Source organism: Uloborus diversus, chromosome 7, assembly GCF_026930045.1.
Source record: "Uloborus diversus isolate 005 chromosome 7, Udiv.v.3.1, whole genome shotgun sequence".
Lineage (NCBI taxonomy): Eukaryota > Metazoa > Arthropoda > Arachnida > Araneae > Uloboridae > Uloborus > Uloborus diversus.
This window is the reverse complement of record NC_072737.1, coordinates 143,552,609-143,571,876: the sequence shown is the minus strand read 5'-3', so window position 1 is coordinate 143,571,876 and position 19,268 is coordinate 143,552,609. Positions and strand designations below refer to the sequence as shown.

General features: G+C 35.9%; 1 protein-coding gene across 1 annotated transcript in view; it reads right to left on the bottom strand.

The window, feature by feature from the left end:
* The window catches only part of LOC129226062 (calcium-binding protein E63-1-like), a 260,650-nt gene that overhangs the window by 665 nt on the left and 240,717 nt on the right, over positions 1-19,268 (bottom strand). The gene's annotated exons all lie outside the window — the stretch shown is intronic.

The following is a 19,268-nucleotide window of genomic DNA, read 5'->3' as shown; positions in this document are numbered from 1 at the left end:
ACTTACAAGGGTGTCAACTTCACAGGTTTTACTGTTCTTGAATCACAGATCGATGGATTATTTTCGAATCTCGACAGGCTTATGCTAATTTAATATGAAGTAGTGAAACAGCTCTGCATTTATCTAATGACTAGAAAACAAATTTCTCCTTTTCCTAGTCAAATGTTTACTATTTTTCGAAAATATTGACTAAGAAAAGTAATTTTGCTGTGATGAACGGATCATAATATTTTTCAATTTTCTTAACTGTTTAAGGAAGATAAAATTATAAAAAATTTTAAAAATATTTGGCTAGGGCCCCCTCTTCTAGCAGGGGTCCCTGAGGCATTTGCCATGATGCCCCTGCAGTAATCCGCCCCAAATCTTAGGCAGTTTTTTCAAAATTCTTATTGATCAATCTGGCCTTCGTGGTGTTTGGGTCTATTTTTACTGAGAGATAATGTGAGAAAAAATTATTTCATAATATTTCAGACCCACTAAACCAGTAGTTCCCAACCTTTTGGAGCCCATTCCCCTCCCCCCTCTAGAGGACTGACACATATAAGAGGGGGTCCAGATCGAAGGCTTAACATTCTCATATCGTATTCCAAAACGCATCCAAACATATTCGTTTGATCTTATCAATTGTCGGGAACAAAAAACATTTTGAAATAATTGTTGAATAATTAATTAGCATTAGTTGATTAAATAAATATATGAATAACAAATACTTAATTAAAATACCAGAAAGCATAAGAATGAATGTATTTACTTTTCTCATATTTACAAGTAAAAACCGCGAAACAATATCATCATTCAAGAACAATTTATGTTCACATACAGTTCGATTTTGTGGGGCAAGAAGGAGAGAAAATAAATTTTATTTTTCTCATTTATTAATTCTGAATTTATTGCTACCTTTGCTTGGAATTATTTTACGTACTACATGCATAAGATTATATAGTCAATTAAAAAAAACTCAAGGGCCATGGGAGAGATCCGGACCCCCTAGACCCTCCCCTTGTGACTCTAGTGAACATCGATGTAATTAAAAATATGTAGGCTGTTCAATAGGTAATAAGACTAAGGTCAGTTGGGGTAAGTGCGGTCTTGGGGCAAGTGCGGCTTAGGTTAATAATCAGACACCGGGAATATCTGCAAGGCTGCTGCCATCTGGGTAGCTTGGTAAATGTCATTACTTTGCACTACGTGCGTTAGATCGCGCTACTTGAATGGTAACTCTATTCCCTCCCTCGTTTCCTAACTTTTCTCATTCCCACTACAGTGCCATGTTGTTATGGTTCGAGAAATCGTCGTTTCTTCTGTTGTTGTTCTCACTTTTTCGTGCTTCCAAAACGTAAGTACAACTATTTCATGTCTACTTTTCGTATTTTTAAAACTGAGATTCATTATTTTTTACTTTAAAATCAATTAATTTTAGGGCTGCACTTGCCCCAGAAAATTATACGACTGGGAAAGTGCGGCCCGAAAAAAAGGGGCAAGTGCAGCCTCCCATTTTTTGGGGCTGCACTTTCCCATTAATCTGGCAATGTTCTTTTACGACAGATATAATTTGCTTGCAACGATTTAATGAAGCAATGTAATTAATTTTTAAACCCTTCATCATTGTCTAACTAACAATAAGTGTCACTAGTCTATATTGCTCCAATTTTTTTTATATTTTTAGTAAAAATGGTGCGGAATTACAAAAGAATAACGTCAAAAGCTAGCTCCTGCCGTCGGGAGGAACTTTCTGCTGCTGTAGAAGCGATACGTTCAGGTACCCTAACCTGTAAAGGTGCGAGCCGGCATTTAAAAATATCGCGTTCAACATTACAGGATCATCTGAAAGGTCGGCGTGGAGTGAAGTCCAAAACGATGGGCCGGCCACCTGCAATATCTGTTGCAATAGAACACATGATTGCCGACAATCTGAGGCACTGACGTTAGCGAGATCCAAGACGACGACATTGTATCAATCCTTCCAAATCCCTCTTTAGATCGTTGAGGAAATTTGATATTCCAAGTAACGTTTTCAGAATATAATATAAATTTAATTGTTAATTACTATACTAAGTGTACTTATACAAAAATATATGTTCATGTTCGCCAAAGACTTGTTACCTTTTGTCAGTTGTATAGTTACCTTTTGTATTATTAAGTTAATATTTTATAAGATCGTTGATATTCAAGTTTTAAAGATTATTCCTTGATATGCAAGTTTTGTTTTTGTTTTTTTTTAAGCTTATTAGCATAATAAAAGTTATCTTTCATGTTCCTTATTTAATTAAAATAAAAAATTCATAATTTTGTTTAATAATCCATTGTTCCTTGAACGTTCTTCATTTTACATTGACAGGTTTCGTTAGGAAAAATGTCATTACTTCCCAATGAATAGGTGAAAAAAAAAAAAAAAATTCGTTTTTAATTAAGAAAAAATACTCTATTGATTGCACTTGTCCATTATTTTCTCAAACGGTTTTTAAAAAAAAATCAGATAGGTGATGCTCTTGCCCCACTTTTATTGAGAAAGTGCGGCCCTAGAGCACAATAGTTTAAAAAAAAATTCATTTTTTTACCTGCAATGATTTTAACAGGCTTATGTCTTGGGAAACAAACTAAAACAGGTAACATATGAAATAAAAATTAAAAAATTTGTATCAAGTCTTGTAATGTATAGGTTTTAATCAAGTCGAACTATACAATTTAAGGGCTGCACTTTCCCCAACTCACCTTAATTTTACTGCCGCGAAACTACTCATCGGAAAGTTAATTTCTGTGTCATGAAAAATGTTTGTTGTCTGTACTAACAAAAGCTAGCAGTAGAGTTGGCGCGTACAGACTCATGTTCCTGAGTATCACGTGATTGAATTGAAGCATGTTGGCGGGCGCCTACCACTGCCGCGAAACCACTCATCGGAATGTTAATTTCTGTGGCATGAGAAATGTCTGTTGCCTGTATATTAACTAAAGCTACCGATAGTTGGCACGTGCGGATTTATGTTCCTGAGTATCATGTGATTGAATTGAAGCATGTTAGCGGGCGCCTACAAGACGCAGCCAGTTGTCAAAACGGAAGCGTCGTTGGAACCAAGTTATGCGATACAAGTTTGTTTTCGTCTGCAAAAATCAGCATCGGAGATCTTTGATATGATACGTGAAGTTATCAACGATGAAGTAAATGTTTAGAGTCAGTACTTTTTGCTGGCTTAAAGCTTTTAACAAAGGCAGGCAAAATGTGGAAGATATTGAACGTGAGGGACAACCTTCAACGTCCATCACAGAGACAATGATTAACATTGCTGCTATTATCAAATGGGAATCACAGAATTATTTTACATCAGTGATTTCTGGCTGTTCCCTTAACTTAAGAAACCCTTACGAGGCAAACATTTTGAAAGCAACATAGCATGTCTAAACGCTTCGGAGGCGGTTTTGAAACAGCTCTCACAAACTTAACATTCAGAAATTTTTAAAAAGTGGACAGAACGTTGGAATAAATGCATTTAGTCCCGCAGAAGTTATTCTTAAAGAAAACATGTAAATTATAAAGATTAAAGTTATTCTATATATTTTTTTTTATTTAGTCATTACTTATTGAGCAGCCGTCGGATATCCTAATGCCCCAATTTTAATCTGAAGTAAAAATATAATAATCGTCTAGTAAACGAAGGCCGAAATAAGGATGAAAAAGGATGAAAAAAGCATGTAGTTTTGAAAATTGGCACACACGTAACACGAGGGCTTCTGACGAACATACTAAAAGTTCCCGGTGGGGGGGGGGAGCTCGCAGCACCACCTAAGATTATATATATATATATATATATATATATATATATATATATATATATATATATATATATATATATATATATATATATATATATATATATTTGTGTGTGTGTGTGTTTTCAGTTTTTGTCTAATATCTCAAAAACTATTTACTTGCGAATAAAATTGTTATTTGATGAATTAAAGAGCGTAAAATTATCTTTTAAAACCTTTTATTGTTTTTTATTGTGGTTTTGAAGTTTCCGAGACATTAAGTTTCTAAGTTTGAATTTTTGAAAAACTAACCATTTTTTTCCTTTTTTCTATTTTTGGAGCCTCCTCGGTGATTCATTTGATGTGATTCCTTTCTCTTTTCAGTCTGAAGTAGTGAAGGTCATTATGGTGATTTGGTTTATTGAAACTGGAAAACAGGTGAAGGTACTTTAAGCCACTGATGGTAAAGAAGGAGCTCGCACGACTCTCTTAAAATTAAAGTGCCCGTTTTCAGTTTTTGTCTTATATCTCAAAATCTATTTTACTTGCCAATAAAATTGTCAACTAATGAATAAAAGAACGTAAAATTATCTTTAAAAAACTTTTTTTTACTTTTATTTTATCTATAATAGTGGACGAGAAATTAAATTTCAAAGTTGGTAAATTTTCGGAAATCGACCATTTTTTCGCTTTTTTCTATATTTGGAGCCCTTTGAGGATTTATTTGATGTGATTCTTTCCTCTTTTCGGTTTGAAATAGCGCAGGTTATTAGGATTATTTTATTTCTTGACATTAGAGGGCAGGTGGGGGAGGAAGGAGGCGATTAATGCAGAAAGACAAAAATATGTGCAGGTTTCCTTTTTATTCTTTCCACCATAGTCCAGCAAACGAAAACCCAACATGAGGGTAAAAAATAAACGTTTAGTTATAAAAATCCGTTTTTTCGGTTTATCTTGGATTCCATTTTTTCAACTTTCGTCTTATATCTCACAATCTTTTTTCTTGAGAGCAAAATCATCATCAGCTAAATTAAAGAGCACAAAATTACCTTTAAAAATCTTTTTGTTTTTGTCATAACTGTAACAGGTGCAGAGACAATGTGTTTCCAAATTCGTGAGATTTTGAAAACTATCTACTTTTTCCCTTTTTTCATTTTCGGGACTCTGCGAAAGACATATTAATCACTTGTTTTTGAATAAATGGACTCTATTATTACGGGACGCGGGAGCGTCCCGCCCCGCCAAGGAAACCAAACGTCAGCAGCCAACAGAAGCAAATCCACCGCCAAAGACGAAAGGAAATAAAAGCGACCAAGACCAAGATTACACGACAGAACAAGTTGGGGTTTTTTGGGTTTTTCACCCCTCTGTATCTCAGCCCCATGAAGACCCCCGGAGTTGATTTTTGGTACACTCAATCTCTAGTGGCCCCTGACGCCGTAAACCAAAATACAATCCCCTCGACCATCAGGGGGAGGAGGCATTAAAGTTATAAAATCGCTGTTCAAAAAAGTTTTCGCTTTCTTTGACAGGGCTACAGCCCAGACGAAAAAAGGAATCAAGCTGAAATTTCGCACACACAATCCTTGTGCCCTACTGGTGTGCCTTTTGTGCCATTTGACCCCCCTCCCCTTCCCCCCTCGTTTATACTCCCGAAATCGTACCTTCCCATGGTTCTATCACAGCCCCCCGGGGGGCTACGGTAATGATTTTTTGTATACATATTCTTGGGGGGGGGGGGGCATTGAGTACATATATAAAAATTCAACCCCCAGGGACGTCATGGGCCGGGGTAATTGAAGTTTGAAAATCACTAATTTTCCCTAAATTATTATGTACTTACTCTCAGCTCATAGGGTTTGTTTATCTCGGACTGCAATTGCAAGGTTAGAACAGATCTAACAGTTATTCCAAAGTTGTATTAGGAAATGAAATTCAATCAAGACTAAAACATATCCAACAGTTGCAACTAGACGTTAAATCGCGGATATCACAAATTTGCCACAGCGACTGCGCATGCGCGCAGACTTAGCTCATTGGGCTTTCTGTTTTCAGATTCTATGTTGTTTGTTTATACTTAAGCAGAGAAACAAATTAATGAATGAGATTAGAATGCTGTCCTCCCCCCCCCCCCAAAAGTTTTGCCGATACGAAATTTCCTTCCCCCTGTTTTTCAGTTTTTATATATTTATGGAGAGAAGAAATTTTAAATGTCGGTGCGAAACTGGGGTTAATCCATTACAATATTTTACGTGACAAATTATATGAAACTGTACGCATATGAATACGGCACATATAACTTTTTAATTGAAAGCGAAAAATAGCACTTTTTTATTGGTTTGCTTATTTTCTAAATTAATGGATTTTTCAAAAACAACACATAATGAATTGAAAATATATGAAATACGTGTGTGGATATCCGTGCTCTGCAGTAATTTGTTAGCTGAAAAAATTTTTGCAATTAATTTAAGCAAGACTTTTAATGAGTTTAATCCGCGCGCAACATGCGCATTCGCTATGGCAAATTTGGGACAGCCGCGATTTGACATCGAGTAAAGTTGTATAGATCTTCTGAAACATTCAAATTTAAAATATTTAATGGCTTAGTTTTTTTTTTTTTTGCTTGGTGATAACATGCGTTATTTCGTTTTTTAAATGAACTTTTAAACAAAACTAAGTATTAAACAAGACAAAGACTTCTATCAAGAAAAAGATAAATCACCAAACAATTAAAATTATCCCATAAAACGTAAAATAATCCACCATTTAAGAAAAAATGTAATTAAACAAAAAATGAAATGCTATATTAAAATAGCCCTCGAGCTGTAAAACATTTAAAGAAACCTTCATGAAAATGTTGAATAATCTGTCAAATAAAGAAACTGTAGTAGAATTTATTGCGAAGTTGTAAAATACTCGAAAACAATATAATTTAAAATATAGTATTTTATTATCCAAGAAGTTTTCTTTGCAACAGAGAGGATACAAAGATTGCAACAAAATTTAAACCTTCCAATTCTCGCAAAATGAACATAGAATCTTAATAGCCAGAAAATAACTTGACATAAAATTAGGCTAGCCGTTATGTTCCTTAAAAACACAAAACAGCGTTGGTTCAATTGAAAATTTTCTGACTTGAAGTTCTCAATTCTAAAAATACAGACAAAGTAATAATATCAATGCAAAAAGATGTGATATCTCATCAAAAACAACCCTGTTGTAAAAATTTCCCCGCCAAGAAAACCTTTATAACTTTTCCGCACAAAAAAGAAAACCTGCATCCTAAATCCAAAAACCCTCAGTCATAAAAAGTTATGATATCTAGTTTGCCCGCCAAGTATCTGCCAAACTATCATCCTCCCTCTTCTCCTTTTTCATCACAGCTACTTCCATTAGAACCTCCTCCCACCTTCAACTCCTCAGAAATATGGATAGATCTTTTAAATTGTTTATCTTGTTTGGCGGGAAGCTTTTTGCTCACCAAGCAACCACTTCACTTTGAAAAGCTTCCCGCCAAACAAGATAAACAATTTAAAAGATCTATCCATATTTCTGAGAAGTTGAAGGTGGGAGGAGGTTCTAATGGAAGTAGCTGTGATGAAAAAGGAGAAGAGGGAGGATGATAGTTTGGCAGATACTTGGAGGGCAAACTAGATATCATAACTTTTTATGGCTGAGGGTTTTTGGGTTTAGGATGCAGGTTTTCTTTTTTGTGCGGAAAAGTTAAAGGTTTTCTTGGCGGGGAAATTTTTACAACAGGGTTGTTTTTGATGAGATGTTATTTACGTCAACTAAGACCCAAAAAGACCTCTACGCATGTAAGAAATAAACGTGCATCCTTGAACGGTAAGGATAAAGGATAAAATTAATGATAAAAAAAATCAAACATGCAAAAAGGGCATCTTTTCCCTCAGATTGTTAAGGCGGTATTATTTGGTGATAAACCGTGAAAGTCAGTTTGTTTTAATCCCGGTAGTTTATGCAAGCAATGCTACAGTTTACACTTAATTTTCTGCAGCCACATCTTGTGATACATCCTTTCGTTATGAACGAAGTATCCGGAGAGAATGGAGTAAGGAACAGAACGACTTGAAGTGGGTTTCCACGAAGTACCGGCTTTTGTCATCCCAATGATCAGCTGGTAGTGGTATTCCCAACCACTTTTATTAGACATGTCAGTATACTCATAACGTATAAAATTTTGTGACATCGTCGCCTGGAGGCAAGGATGCAAAATGTGGTTTTTCCGTCCTTGCTACCCTCTGGAAAGATATAAATCTGTGTTTATCCAGAGAAGTTGCATTTAAAACATCCCCATGTACGGCCAAGAAAAATGTTTGGCCTGCCTCCGCTACCTGATCTGGAGTAGAAAGGGAGCTAGAAGAACGCTTCCGGAATGTTGATCAAGAATTTATTTTTCTGCAACAATTTTATGAATTTTGTTTTACCTTTGTTATATGTAGTTGATGTCATGTTGCAACCGGAGAAAGCATGGATAAAAAGAATTTGATCCTTGAGCTCCAAAGTGTTTTGCAATTCTCGTGTGCAAAATATCTTGGTATCCACTTTACTTTTCCCTGGTTTTCACGAAAGGAATATTATTATCACTTGGAGTCAGAGCTATTAATAGCATCACACACAAGTGTGGATGTCTCGGGTAGTGGTAATAGAAATGATGAGTTCAGTGATAATAAATTCAGTGATCTAAGAGGTTCATAATTTTTCAAAACTGAAGTTTCAAAAAGCTTAATTTTAGACTTCCTTCCATTATGATAGGGGGAGAGGGTTTTGAAACATTCCCCAGAATTATTACGAAATTGAAGTTATAAAACGCACTTTTAGGGTACCTCTTTCAGCAGAAAACGAAAGGAATGATTTCGGGTAAATTCCTTGGCTAAATCTCAGTATTTTAGTTGCTTTTGCTTTAGACAAAAATGCTGAGGTAGCTTCTCCCCTCCCCCTTGAATATACAAATCAGATAAGTAGTAAAAGGTCAGCTAAAAAATTAACCGCTTCCTCCTTGAAAACTTCCTACCATCCTTGTAATGGAGACACCACAATGTACGACTTCATGATCAAACTAAGAAACTGGGAAATATTCAGACGTCTCGACACTGTAACGCTTGTTCCTAAACTAATTGCAAAGAGATTCAGTGAAAACCTTTCTGCTCTGCGGGAAAGAGTTGGAACAATTGGCCACCGATTGTGAACATCAATTTCACTAATGTGTCTCATTTAGTACCATTAACTGAATGAAACTAGACGGACGTCTCTCAGTGGGAGTTTAGCGAAGATAGCATTGGCTTTTATGTTTCTGTTAATTAGCTTGGATACTTCCTCCAACGATATCCGAAAATCCGAAACACTTCTACAAATTACACCAGAATTTGGATGAACCGAAGTGATCGGGACCGTACCATCTTGAGCGTTTAAAACTGGCTGTTAAGAGACTACAAAAAGTAGAACTCTGGAATCCAGAGAAGTTTACTTTCGCAAAAAAGTCCAATAAAAAAAAAAAAAAAAAAAAAAAAAAAAACTAAGTATTCTTTGAAGCCTTTGTGTGCACTCTTATTTAACAGTAAAAAATTTATTTTAAAGGTTAATAATAACTACTTTTATTCAAAATTCAAAATACACTGCTCGACATATTGAAAATGCAACACCAAGAAGGAGTGATCAGAAAGAGATGAAATTCGGAAAAAAAAAAACCCCCATAGACAGCAAGGAATAATAAATATCTTAATTTCAAAATGATAGGCAGAATACAGAGCGAGAACAGTGTCGGCACAGTAGGATGCAGGACCATCGCGGACAGCGATGTACGAAGAAACACGTCTAGGCATAGAGTCAATAAGGGTGCGGATGGTGTCCCGAGGGATGGCTCTCCATTTCCTTTCAACCATTTGCCACAGTTCGTCTTCTGAACGAGGCAGGAACAGAGTCTGCAAACGGCGTCCAGGAGAGTATGGTGGCCTGGGAAGCATATGTGTGCCTTGGAGAGCATGTTGGCAGATGCGAGCACAGTGTGGTCGGGCGTTATCCTGCTGAAAAATTGCATTACGTAGCCCTTGAAGGTAAGGGATTGCCACTGGCCGCAGCACATTATCCAAGTATCGATGGGCCGTCATAGTGCTCTGAATACGAACAAGAGGTGATATGGAATTGTACGCAATTGCGCCCGAAACCATTATGCCACGTTGTCGTGCGGTGGGACGTTCCACAGTTACTGTCGGATTATATCTGTCTCCACTTCGACGAAACACACGTATGCGGCGACTATCACTGGATAAACAGAAGCGGGATACATCTGAGAACACGACATTTCGCCATTCTGTCATCCGTCGCTCTAGTCCGGCACCATACTAAACGTTGCTGTCTATGTTTTGGGGTCAATGGTAGTCTTCTTAGCGGACGCCGTGATTGCAGACCACGTGCGACCAAACGACGGGAAATGGTTCTAGTTGACAAGTGACTTGTGGGTCTGCTACAGCTTGTCGGTGGATGCGTCGATCCAAGCGTTCTGACGTCACTCTGGCTGCCCCTGCACCCCTCAATCTTACCACATTTCGTTGTTCCAACCATCTTCGGCCCAGCCGATGCACAGTGCTCGCATCCATGTGGGTATCAGCTGCGATTTGACGTACGGACGACCAACCTCCCCTTTTCAGTCCGATCACCATACCCCTTGTAAAATCGTCTATCTGCTGGAAGTGCCTTCGTTGATGGCGGCCTGGCATTATCTCGTGTTACAGGTTTCCTCCAAGACAAAAACAAAATTTCTTCGGTAATTCTCCAATCAGAAATAACGACACGAATATTGGCCATTCTGCAAGTTCCTTTCTTTATATCTTTTACTTCACGTGCGCCGGAGAGCTGCGCATTTCACATCATTTACATAACTCAGTGATGTACGTCTACTCTAAAGTTTGCATAAATTTCTGAACACTTGTTCTTGGTATTGCATTTTCAATGTCGAGCAGTGTATTTATGAAAATTTCATTCTTTTAAAAAGATTTTAAAGCTTTTCTTTTTTCTGCTCATATTTCAAAATTGTTATTTTTATTTATTTATTTATTTTTTTTTTGTTAAATTATCACAATAATCTCTTCTAAAAATCAGTACATCTTTTGCTTATATATATTTAATAAAAATATTCTGTGGTCAATTATGTAACACCATAAAATTTCCTTAACTAATTTTGTTTATGAAGATTAACATGCTCTAAACAGTAGAGTAATTTATAAATGCTTATGCGATACAGAGTTTTGTTAAATATATTGAACTGATTGCAAAAAGTATATTACTAAAATATTTAGGGTTCCCAATAACATGGAAGCACACCCAAAAACAAGCTTCGAGAAAAAACACATGAAAGTAGTGCTTTTGTATTAAAACATATAGTGGGCGCGAGCAAATTTCTTTATAAATTTTCAAATAACTGAGCAAGAGCAATGAAACTTTTTCCGTGTGTTGTAATAGTTTAAAATTCTAAAATAAACAATTAAAAAAAAAACATAAAAAGTCGATATTTTGGTCACCTCAAATTTTTTGATGTTACGAACTAATAACATTAAGATACTACGTGCATTTATTCGAAATTCAATGAAAACTTACAAAGAAAAAAAGGCCGATTTTTTTTTTTTTTAAACCAGCTCAATCGAAATTATTTTTATCTGTAAATAGTTAGAAAGTTAGATAATACTGTTATTTTAAAAAGAAGGGAAAGATGAAGTCGTACACCAGATGATTTCAAATGAAAAAAATATATATCTTTTGGAAAAAAAAAAAGCTTGAAAAGAGCGTGAGATGTTTTAAGTTTCTCCTATAAAATTTTCAAAAATAGATTGAGCAGGCTTTGATACAAAACTCCTCATAAGTTCTCCCATTAATGAAAATTTTTGTTCATTTTACACGAAGCAGCTGAGTGCTTTAGGACTTTTTGTTGACAGGCCCGGAATTCTTAAATCGATTAGAGAGTGTAAACTTTAATCTGAATCACCACTCATCAGTTTCAGAAAGGTCCAATTCAAATTTCACCAATACACAATAGAAACATACATCAATGTCACTACAATAGTTTCTGGATCAAACGAAATTTAAAGCCACATGTTAAAAAGCTTGGAGTTGTTTGTCCTAACAAAAAGTTTTTTTTTTAAATACTTGTAATAGAATTTGGTCAGAACATGCATTTAAAACGCAAATTTTACCTTTTTAAAATATGCATCGTATCTTCATTCAAAACTCTACTGGTTAAAATTTTTATCTGTTATCTTATTGGGCGCTTTAACATTCATCAAACGGTAGTCTTTAGTGCAAACTATTTCCGTAGGCAGGTACAGTATCTGCAGAAATGAGTTCGGAGACCTTTGAAGAAACGCGTTTTGGAATCAATGCTAACAGTAGGGAAATGTTGGAATGGGGTGGTTTCCTTCAGTCAAAGATACTACTTTTAGTCACTAAAGTTGATAGAATGAGCAAAAAAAAAAAAAAAAAAAAGGAAAAAAAAAAACTGTGACCATCTTCCGCCAATCAACTCTAATTTGAATTCTGAAACTTTGAATTCAAATTATGTTTTTCGCAATCACGAGTTGCGACAAGACCCTACTCATTAGAGTTATTGTTTCTAGAAATGGATCCCCCCTCCCCAGCATGTCCCTCCTCCTGGGTGGTTATGTGTGTGTGCAGGCTTAAATGTGTGCACGTAGGCCTGTGTCTGTGTGTAAAGGCGTGCGCGCGTAGGCGAGTGTGTATGAGCATGCGTGTGTAGGACATGGACGCCACCGCCCAGCAAAAGTGGATTCCGGGGGACAGTGCTCAGGACCAGCCGCGCCGGTAGACGGTGGACGGTGGTGCTGCTGGTCCAAGCTGAAAAAGGAACCACAACGTCAAGGACTGTCAAATGAGAACAATAAGCAATCGTGATTGCTCAAAAAATCAATTTGAATTTTTAGCATCTTGAATTCAAATTATGTTTTTCGCAATCACGAGCGTTTGTGTTTGTGTGGGTGCGTGTGTGTTGTGTGTATGTAAGCATGTGTGTGCGTGTTGTGTATGCAGTGCTGCGTGTGTACGCGCGTGTGTGTGTATGTAGGCATATGTGTTTGTGTCTGTGTGCAGGCATGAGTGTGTGTATGTGTGTGCGTGTGTGTGTGTAGTTGTGTATATATGCGCGTTGCGCGTGTGAGTAGGATATAAACGCAACCTGGAGACGGTTTTCGCAAGAGGAGCAGCATCGTGAGGCAGGTCGACGCGACGGGTGGTGCTGGCAGAGGGAGTTGTTGGGAAAATAAAATCATAGGAATTCAAAACAGTCAAGTGAGAACAATAAGCAATCGTGATTCCTCAATAAAAAAAAATAAATAAATAAATAACATGGACCCAGAAAATACTTTCATTTTCCCAACAGTTATTTTTTAATTATTTTTTTTTAAAGGTCCGATTTTTCAAACAAGGCGTGGTCTTTATTGCGTCACAAATGATGAACTTAGGCGCGTATTCCATTGGCGTACTGAACGCTTATTCTTGCTCTCTACCGCGATTCCACGTTATGATAATCAAGAAGCAAATTTAATATTGCGCTCTACACTTGTTATCAACCATATCGTTGCCATACATGTAAGTAAATCGGATGGCAACAGCGAATGGCAGTTCATCATTTGTGATGTCATGCGCAGAAGCGTAGAAAATAAAATTGAGTCTGCGCACTGACTTTAATATTTTTTTTTTAAATAGTAAACTTATTTAAAAAATGGTCAAATCCTGCTTCTAAGCATGCTCTTTCAGAAAAACATACTTGCAAAATTTAGGAAACGACCCCATTAGACGGTTTTTTTTTTAGCGGAAACCAAATATGCAAGCTTCTCTACATAGTATAAAATGAAGCCTCCAAAAAGCGTCTGTTTGTGTAAACACGCAAAACTCGAGAACTAAACGGCCGAATTTCGCTAAAGTTTTCACAGTATCTTTCTTTCAGCACCGGAAAGGTTTGGCACCGGAAAAAAAAAAATATCGATGACTTGTTCTTTTTTTATTTTTATTCAGGCCCAATTTTCACATAAATACCCAAATATGGGGGGGTGAAAAATTACTTGCACGTATTAATATTACATATCGTTGGAAATTTTCTGCGTTCTGCGCAATTTGTTTCAACGCTTTAACTTAATTACGGCGGGAGTTATTTGCGTTTTTAGTTCGAATTTTTTTTAGACTTAGCTGAAATTTAGGTACTACTTTCTTCATTAAATCTATCAATAAAAAGTGAAGGAATTGTCCCACATTTTCTTTTTGACACCATTGGAAAAAGCGATATTTTTTACACCAGATCCATCTCGACGCAGGGGCGGCACATAGGGGAAGCAAGAGGGGGCGGTTGCACCCCCAAATATTTTGCGCAGAATATTAGGAAATCAGGAAATTCAATTTACCTAACGCGCAAATCAGTGATCATATGCAATAGGAAGTTAAAAAAAAAATCTTCAGATAATCTATAGTAAAAGTTGATGAAACTCGAGACCTGTCCAGCCACGAGCAAGTGTTTTTCGCTATTTAGATAAAAACTTTGAAATTCATGAATCATTTTCAGAATGACTGGCCCGATTTTTACGAGAAGTTTCTCTGTATTTTGAGTTCATTGTTGCGCTCATATTTTAAATATACGTTCAGTTAGTGAGTGAACATTGATTCCTCCTGTTAAGAGGCATATTTGAGCAGTTCAATACATTGTATACTTTCATGGAAACTTCTTACAAAAGACACGCTATTTTTGAAAAAATTTCGTGCATCAACAGATACTTTTCCTGGATGAGGTACAAAATGGTCTTCAAAAGTTAGAGCTAGAACTCTTGATCGAGCTCCTACTAAGAGCTTCTTGTTAATTTGGATTTATTGGACATATTAAAAAATAAATAAATAAAAAAGTGATAAAAATCCACATGATGATGCAAAATCAAATTATTGACTCAATATTTTGTATCAAATAATAGATTCATTCAGTTTCAAATGAAATTAACACAAGATTTAGTGATAAATCTAAGTTCAATATTATATGTGCAGGTTATTGAACAAGTTAAATAAAATGTTTCAGTTACAAGTAAAAGTTGTTGAACGAAGCAAAAAGAATTGTTTTGCGAAGAGCCAGAAGCCAGTGTACTTCAATGATGAAAAATGAAGACTATATATAATATTTTATTCTTGCATGGTTTTTTTTTAAAGATAAAAATTTTAAAGATGCGTTTTCTAACATAACTTTGTAGCTTCAATTATATTTTCACCAATTCCAATCAACTCAGCTAACTGTGAAAGATCCTTTTCGTGTCTCAGAAGGTTAGAGAATTTCTTTTCTTTTTTTTTTTTTTTTTTGGTGCATGACGGGACAAGCGAGACTCTCATCTTCAGCTATACTGCCCAGAGATACTGCCCAGCTATACTGCCCGCTGGATATTGACGGAATATAGTACCAAGATTTCCTCTTCTTCTGGATTCCAAAAATCGTGCATTAAAAATTTACTTTAGAAACGGTAGCAGGGTTTCCAGACGTCCCGGATTTCAAAGGAAAGTCCCGTATTTTGAAAAATTGTCCCGCGTCCCGGGGAACTTCCATACGGGACGGCTCAAGTCCCGTATTCTGGCTGGTAACAATATTTTACAGAACGAGACATTATTTTAAGGGGAAAAAATAGAGTAAAACAAAAAATGTGAAATAATGAGCAATAAGAAAATCATGTGGCAGCAAACGCAAAAATTATTTTCTTTTGATTTGGTTTGTATGTTTTTGTTTTGGCGGAAGAGCGTGAGGAACCGAATGGTTGCTTCTTCTTTGCTAATTGACTAATGTTGGAAATATATCTCTGCGCATGTGTCGTCAATCGCAAGGATAATGATTTTTATACTTTGACTAGCTGCGTCGCCCGGCTTTGCACGGTCTACCTGGAAAATAAAAGTTATATCAAGTGACGCCTGTTCAACCCTCAGGCTTGAACAAAAAGAAAAGAAAAAAAAAATCAGTAAAGTTTTGCGGCAGTTTGCGGAAAAACAACCAAAAAGTAAACATTTTAAATCCTTCGATTACAGGAAAAGCCTTTAAAACAATATCAAGAATTTTACTTCTTCATATTCGAGAAAGAAAATGGCAACATATCTTTCGTCTCAATGATTTTCTTCACCGCTATAAATTTTAATAAAAGCATTGCTGCGGAAAGTTGAGATGAAGCACTGAAAAGTAATTTAAATTTAGGAAAGCCTTCGAAAAATAGTGATTTTATGCCAAAATTTAAGTGTCCTAATTGATAGTTTTTGACTGATATTTCCGCTAATTATTATCAGAGGATAATGTTAAATAGCCAAACATGAAGACGGGAAGATTACGAATCCATTGATACCTGGTTCGATGGTCAATTCACTGTCGTTCTGGAGAAGAAGCTTGGACATACATAGATACGCTCAGTTTTTAATTATATAAGAGATATGCGACATTTTCTGAGGTTCAATGCTTTGTTGCGATTGAATTTTTCAGATTTATCATGAATAGACGTCTCACCCCCCCCCCGCCCTTTCACTCCTAGAAGCCTGTCCCGTATTTACTGTTCTTAATCCTGGCAACCATGAGCGGTAGTATCAAGATCTTTTCTGTTATAGCTGACTATTAAAAGTGTGGATATTAAAATTTGAATTTCTTTAATAACCTTACTTAAAAAAAATGTACTCGCATTTTATTCCACACTGAGAAAATTCATGTTTGAAAAACTCGACCCCCCAAATGAAATGTTGAAATGCCGCCCCTGTCTCGACGTATGGTCGAAAAACTAAGCTTCTATCTGGAAAGGAAAAAAAGTGACAAGCCTTTTTAAATCAAGTTCAAAAAATCTCATTTCCATTCAAATTGTATCATTTTCTTTCTAATTTTAATTCCTTAAACTTATTTTATTTATTGTTTCCATGGTTAAGCTTTTAACATCCATCTTTCTCGATTTAATTTCTTAAAAATATTTTTATATCTGTCATCATTGTTTGGGAGGGAAATTCTGCATGATGTTTTATTTATTTATTTAAGCCTGATCGTTGAATATGCGTCACCTGACTCAATTTTTATTTTCAAGTTAGATCGGGTGAAGACGGGCAACGCAGCTAATGTACAATAAAGCGAACTTACAGTTGATGGGCAGAAATGCAAAAAAAAAAAAAATGCCCTTCACTGCCCACCACGGCAGTATATAGCTTATGAGTTAGTGTAGGAATTTTGTTGTTGCACCAAAAAACCTGATCTGACTAACGAATATTTTGAAGCCTTTAGGGATTTATATGCACCATTTTCTACATACATCTCTTTTTACTTCCTTTTACAAAAAATGAAGAATTGTTTTCGCGAATCAATTTTCACTCAAAAATTGACTTTAATTTCCATTTTGTTCACCCCCGAATGAATGTTGAGTTTTTTTTTTCGACTCGACCACACGCGGATAAGTGCCTAAGAACGTACACGCAAAATATCCACTTTGACGATTCCCGAGTGAATTACAACGAGTTTCCTCGTGACGTCTGTATGTAATGTATGAATGCTTACGTGCGGATGTGCGTATGTATGTCGCATAACTCAAGAACGGCATGTCCTAGAAAGTTGAAGTTAGGTACGTAGACTCCTAATGGGGTCTAGTTGTGTACCTCCCCTTTTGGTTGCATTCGGGTGTTTCTAAAGGGGTCTTTGGCCCCTTTTTGGGGGGAAATCATTGTTAATTTCGATGTAAACTTAAGTGGCGTTATAATTTGGCGGACACTTGGCGATATATTGCCTATTTTTCGGTCTCCAAGTTTTGTCGCCAACTTCGCGAGAAATTTGGAGGATTTTTTTTTTTTTTTTTTTTAAATCTGTTTCAATTTGGCCACTGTTGGTGATATTTAGAGAGTAAACTATTGAATCACATTAAAATTGCCAGTAATGGGGAAATGACATTAAATTGGAGTAAAAGGAAGTCATGAGATGCACACATCAGTTCGTTTTTCTCGTGAAAATGAGAGAGAAAACTAAAATTTTCAAAACGGTCAGCTTTAACGATGCGAAATTTTTTTATTGTTCCACTTTGGAACTCAGGATCAGAGAGAGCCTTTCGCTATAAAACTTTTGATTTTATTCTTAAGTAGCGTTACTCGCTTAGTTTTGTCCATTTATAGCTAAAATTACTACTACTAGTGATTCTAGATCCTTTGTAAAATATCCTTCTCATCTGTAAAATTCTGTTTCCTCGGTGATACGAAATATAATAAACTTCTCAACTTTTGAAGGGTTTTTGAAAAATTTCAATGGTTGTTTATCGCGACTGCACCTAAAATCTTTTAACACTGACTCAGGCACGCTTTTACCCTTAAACGATACAACTAAGGCTTCTTTTAAGGCTTTTATTAAGACTTCAGCGAATTCTCGGCTTGCGAAAAATAAAGTTTGCAGAAATTTCAGAGAAAGCATTATTTTCACAACAAAGGTGAAGAAACTTACTTTAATGTAATGTCAATTATTTGACTTTTATTTGGAAGCTAAGTTAAGTTTGAAGAATTTTTAAAACTTAATTAATGTTGAATTTTTCTTGAATAAAACATACGAGTACACTGTTATAATATACTAAAAGGTATTACAGTTTAATCATTAATGCTTTGTCCAGTTTCGCTTAAAATGTTTTTTTTTTTTCTTTTTTGAACATGCAGTATTCTGAATGTCATGTACAATCAGTTTGAACCACACTCTGTCGTGGGCAAGTGAAAAGAAGCTGCAAAATTTGCATTATACATTTTTTTTTTGTATTTTTCTCAATAATTGTACATTAGTTTTATTGTACAAACTTGCGGGTCATTCCATACAGACTCAACGGATGAGTGCGCTCGACCATTTTTAATTTTTTTGAAACTCATATCCCAAAAAGATGCATATAAATGATGTTTAAAACCACTTTTATTTTTTCTCTAACCTTAACCCTTATTTTTTTTAGAGGTCATCAAAAGTCATTTTCGTAGTCAAAAATGGGACTTTTAAACCTTTGCATTTTGGCCCAAATCTAATTGAATAACAATCATAGCAGAACATTTTACATTTTGACGTTAAAGTACATAAGATAGTATATTCAGTAAATTACCGCCCATTAGCCTGGGCTAAAGCAGAAATACGTGAAATACACCGCCAGCTCAGTCATTTCCAGCCGAGGACTGCAGTTTCGTGCTTATTAGCACTCATCAGCCCGGCATAGGAAAGTGACTGAGCTGGAGATGGAAAACCTCTTAAGGAAGTCAAGAATGAGAAACAAACTGGTAGCTAATATAGAATCAGCAAACCAGTCACTTTCCTATGCCGGGCTGATGAGTGCTAGTAAGCACGAAACTGCAGTCCTCGGCTGGAAATGACTGAGCTGGCGGTGTATTTCACACATAAGATAGTAGTCTCACACACCGAGTTATGTAGCTGTACCTTAATAATTAAAATAATAGCAGCAGGCCAAAGTTCAAGGTCAAATGTAAAATATGTACTCATTTCAAAGGGTCATAAC